We start from the raw sequence: 5493 nt of genomic DNA, 5'->3' as shown, positions 1-5493 counted from the left end.
TTGAAAATTAAAATTCGAAAATTTTTTCTAAAGCCTCCAGGGGACTTCGTTTTCGCACGAAAAAATTTTATGTGCCCTTATTGCATCCGGACCCACATTTAAGGTCTTTCCAATTATTTCTACCTATTTTCATGGATTATTACGATTTCTAAACAATTTACGAGATTTTAGGGAATTTCAACGAGTTTCTACATTTCTAGGGAACTTTAGAGAATAAAATATACTTTATTTTTAAATATTTCGACAGATACCAATGATTTCAAGGAATATGAAGAAATTTAAAAATAGCCGTAGTCGGTTAAGCATGGGTGGACTGCCTCCACTTGCTTTTAGTTAACGTGGTGGTATTATTATGTGTTTTTATTTGTGTTTTTATTAAACTTTTACTCGGGTAAACCCGGTTATACATCATAGCCACGGACTAAGTCAAGTGACTGATGAGATTAGAATGTTATAAGTTATTTCAAATAATTTAATACGATGGTTGAAACCTCCTGCGATGATGTTGTAGGTATACAATTACGAGCGGCCACGAGCATTGGAGGTGACAACAGTCACCTCTGGATGCTTTCTTACAGCTACCATCTGCTACTCCACGGGTCTTTAGTCACTCGCTTCCTGATCATCAAGAAAGTTTCTTACAATGCGACAGCTGTTTAATAAAACCGCTTTCTGAGCTGCTGCCAATACCCTACTAACTCCTAAATGTTCAAGATGTTCAGTGCATCTTGCGTGCACATTGCCTGTAGCCGAAATCACAATGGCATGAATAGATGCATGATGCACATTCCTCCATATGGTCTTTACTTCATGCCTTAACTCGCTATACTTGTGGATCTTGGTTGTATAGGTTGACTGTAAATTTCGGTTAAGCGAACAAGCAATGTCAATGATGTACTTAGACTCTTGCACCTTTTTTTTCTCGCATCACGATGTCAGTTCAATTGACCCGGATGTAATGATCCGTTTCGGTAGTAACATCCCAATATAAGATGTAATCTTCGCTTTCTCAAACGGGCATTGGAATGTATCTATAGAAGGGCATCCATTCTTTTAAGAGTCCAAGGTTTAGGGCAAGTTTTGTTAATGTATAGTGCCCGCTACATGATTATGTCCGTGCGTATATTCTCTCTGAGCCATTACGCGACAGCCATCAATAATGTGCTCGATGTATTCGTTAGTATCTCCACATAATCGGCACCGCTCAACCACGTCTTGATGTAACACGTGTTTGCGATAATTCATGGTGCTGACAATCTTGTCCTGTATTGCAATGACGAATCCTTCCGTCTCTGGATACAGAACACCCTTTCTTAGCCAAATATTAGATGCCTCACTATCCACTTCATTTTGCTCTAACGTGTTGGGGTACTCGCCATGAATGGCTTTCTGCCTCCATTGTATTTCTAATTCCTCTATGGCTTCTGCCGTGATATTCAAGGCCCCATCTGAGGACAAATTTAAGGGCGTGTATTCAAGATCCGCTTGACAGATGGTACTGTAAAGCGCAACATTTCGTTTGCTGTTAAAATAGTCCCGCAACTGTATAACTTGTGACGCACACAGTTTTTTGACATCTACAATGCCCCTACCCCATAAATGTCGTGGCAGAACTACCCTTTCAATCGCTGAATTTTTTTGGTGCATTTGGTGCTTCGTCATTTCTACGCGAACAATTCTGTTTAACTTTTCAAGTTCGGTGTTAGACCATTTTATGAGTCCAAAGGAGTACGTGAGGACAGGGATGGCATATGTGTTGATCGCCCTGATTTTGTTTGCCAAGTTGAGAAAACTCTTTATAATTAATCTAAGTCTCGTAGTGAAGGCAGTCGTTAGGCTTGTCTTAACTATCGTACGTTGAATACCCTTTGATTCAAGAATACGCAGATATTTATATGATTCGCCTGCAGCCATTGTCTCGATGTCATTTTCAAATTTGTTCTCTAACTCTGCGGTCCCTAATTCCCCTCTGATTAAATGCACTGTTCTACATTTATTTAGACCGAAATCCATGTGGATATCATTGGAAAACTGCTTTGTGACATCGATCACTTGCTGTAGTTTCTGGCCTGAACTAGCGTACAGCTTCAGGTCATCCATGTAAAGAAGATGAGTCACTTGATGACCATCCTCATTATCATGAATTCTGAACCCATGAGACATGCTGTTTAGTGTTTTTCTCAGTAGATTCAACTCTAAACAGGACCATAGTCCGCTGAAGGAGTCTCCTTGAAATATAACCGTCGTAAAGCGTATTGATCTAGTTATCCTTGGTTGTCCATGATCAAAATACTTGATTCTTGTGCCCCAGAGCCTTATCGTATGGCTTAGATAGTCAATAATGCGTGGGCAGATTTTGTGAAGTTTTAAGACTTCAAGCAAGTAGTCCTGCGGCACGGAAGGAAACGCTTGCTTGTATTCAATGTATGCCATGTGTAAGTTCCTTTGATGCTTACGAGCTTGAGTCATGGCAACAGCGTCTATAGTGACTACATCCTTACAGCCTCGTGGGTTTTTACAACATACTTTTTGTTCTTCTTTAAGAATGTCGTTCTCGTCGCAATGAGAATATACCTTATCTGCAGTGATAGCTGTAAGCCATTTATATATTGTTGGAAGACAGGCTATCGGTCGAAAGTCAGATGGATTTTGAGAGCCTGGTTTTTTTGGTATTATATACGTAGTACCTTGGAGCATAAAACCTGGTATCAGATCTGAGTGTTCAATGATCTTCTGAAAACACCTTGCAAACACAAGATGCACACTCGTCAGGTGCTTGTACCAGAAATTGTGCACAATGTCCGTACCTGGAGCTTTCTAATTACTTGCCCTTTTCACGACCGCTGAAACATCCAAAGCTATGATGTTTGTCAGATGTATTTCAGGGCTATTGCTTGCCCTTGCTTCCTCCAGTTTGAACCACGGAGTGTCGATATTGCATCTGTTCATTTTTCCCCAAACAGTTGACCATTAGTTAGTCATATCTTCCATTTGAGGGACTTCAGTGCCTTGGTGGTTATTTGGCTTTACTCTCAGGTCACGATAGAACCTTCTTTCATCTGTCTGAAAGTTTTGCTTTTGTTGCCTTTGTGCATTACTTTTCTTGTGCCGACGCAGTCTGGCAGTAAAAATATCAAGTCTCTGTCGTTGAGTCTAAAATTTCATCCAATATTGCTAGTGTTAATGTCTCGATGTACCGAGGGTGGATGATTTTAATAACATGGTTCATCAGCTTTCTGGTTCTATTTCCTTTTTTATATTGAGTTAATCAACCCAATTTGCACCTTGCTTTGCTGACATCCATATCCAACCTGATCTTCCATGGTGGATCTCGATCCCTTGCTGGGACAAAAACTGCATTTGCAGGCCAAGTATTCCGGCCCGACGTTCTAACGGTTGTCACAGATGCACAGTATACAAGAGTTTGCACCTCTAACGCAGTTTGTGCAACGTTCAAATACGTAAATAAGACCTTGCTGTCAAGGTGTGCTATTAGTGCACGCAGATCATTTGTGATGTTCATTTTGAGCAGAGAATGCCTTAGTGTTGGTTCTACATATCTGAACTCTAGTAAAGCATGACCAAAATTCCTTTCCAGGTCCTGTAGTTTTTCTGAGATTTCCCTTTCCACATCATCGTTAGTAATATCCGGATGTGGTTTTAATGGATCCAGTGCATTATGTTGAATATCCCTAGCACCTATTCCTTCAGCATCAATCAAGTCTTCGTAATCCACATCTTCCAAGGCGAGCTCATCAATAGGAAGCTGCCGTTTCACTTTCATTTTGATAGCAGCTATTTCAACAGCCGAAAGCAGTCTGTCTACAGATATTGAGCGTTTTTGATCTGCCAGATTCTGCTCATTCATTTTTGTGGCTAGCTCTAGGTATTTATGTAAGAAGAGTATGATGTTCTCTCCTCACACTTTTCCCATATTTCTCTGCCAAAAAATAAAGGCGCATAACATCCTGTTCATATGGTATGTCCATTTTCGTCGCTTTTTTGGTTGCTGAACCTCTGCCTCTGCCTCTGGTTGTATAAGGTCATCCACCTCTGGAGGATGTGGTGGTGTTGGATCATCAATAGGTTGAGGAAGAACATCAATTGTTCTTCGCGTTTGACGCGGCTTTCTCTAACTGATGTTCATTGTCGTCGTTTTTCCACGCCAAATCAACCTGTTGTTTAATCTCCATTGCTTGTTCTTCCGTAGCATGTAGATTAGTCCTGATGACTTTCACCTTAGCGATAAGATCTCTGTGCGACTTTTTGTATATCAGGATACTTTGCAGCAAATTTTGTTCTTAAATTGTATCCTTTTCCATGTTTGTTTCAAACTTCGCACTTTCATAATAAAGACACACCAATTCCTCTTTCATTGTGGTATCCCAATTGATGCTCTCCCACGGTATTTCTGTCGAGGTGGTTGGCTGCAAATAGCTAGCACTAGCCAAAGCATCCTCAGCAGGCGCAGTTGATGTTCCACTGCTTACCGTTTGTCGCAGATGTTCTTGCTGGCCAGCTATTTGATTAGTGAGATCTGCCTGACCATCTCGCAGTTCATCATCGCCACCGTCCCACATGCTGTGGCTCCTAGCTGTGACTCCACGGGGCCCCGACGATTCTCGGGAAGCGACAAACGTTTCAAAATCTTTAATATATTCTCCATTTATCATTGATGGGTTTTGGTGTTCTACTTAGTCCCTCTCCTCTTCGTTATCAGCCTATTTGGCGTGGGAAACCCTATCAGTAGCAATGCTACCGCCAACATTGCCGTCAAAGTCATGAGAGGAGAGCTCAAGCCCTACCGCGACATCAACGCGAAACACCTTCGGTAGGAATATACTCGCCATTTTTCATTGATGGGTTTTGGTGTTCTACTTAGTCCCTCTCCTCTTCGTTATCAGTATGTATTTAATTTAATCTGTACGTATGTAATTCCATGAGAATGTAATTTTCAGCTAATTAACATGTCTAAGGAGGTTAGCTACCCTTGCATTTCACCTATTATCCTGACATACAAAAGACAGGTTGAATTTTTAAAATTTACCAAGTAAATAACACGAAATGTCTTCTTTTTTCGTGCCCAGAATTATTGGCTCGGCAGTGGCGGATCTAGCGAACAGACAGCGTTGGCAGCTGTCTAGGTTGGCAAAGTTTCGATTGTTTTGAAAATGTTTAGTCATAGTTTATTATCAATAATCTTATTTGATAACAAATACACGGGATATTAATCATATACTCTTGTCAATATTATCCACTCCGGATGAACACTTATTGAATTGTTCGAAAAAATTATGTAGGGGAGAAGGGCGGCAATTTCACAACTGCCTAGGGAAGCAAATTGTCTTAGTTCGCCACTGAGGCTGGGATAGACCCATCGGCAAAACCTTCAACAACCAACCCTACTACATGTACACCTTTATACATGTTTATAACACCTGCATGTTATAAACTGAGTGAAACCATCCCGATTGCCCGAAAATATTTCTACAA

This window comes from Belonocnema kinseyi, chromosome 3 (genome assembly GCF_010883055.1).
Source record: "Belonocnema kinseyi isolate 2016_QV_RU_SX_M_011 chromosome 3, B_treatae_v1, whole genome shotgun sequence".
Classification (NCBI taxonomy): Eukaryota; Metazoa; Arthropoda; class Insecta; order Hymenoptera; family Cynipidae; genus Belonocnema; species Belonocnema kinseyi.
The sequence above is the reverse complement of the archived record's forward strand: the minus strand, read 5'-3'. Positions refer to the sequence as shown.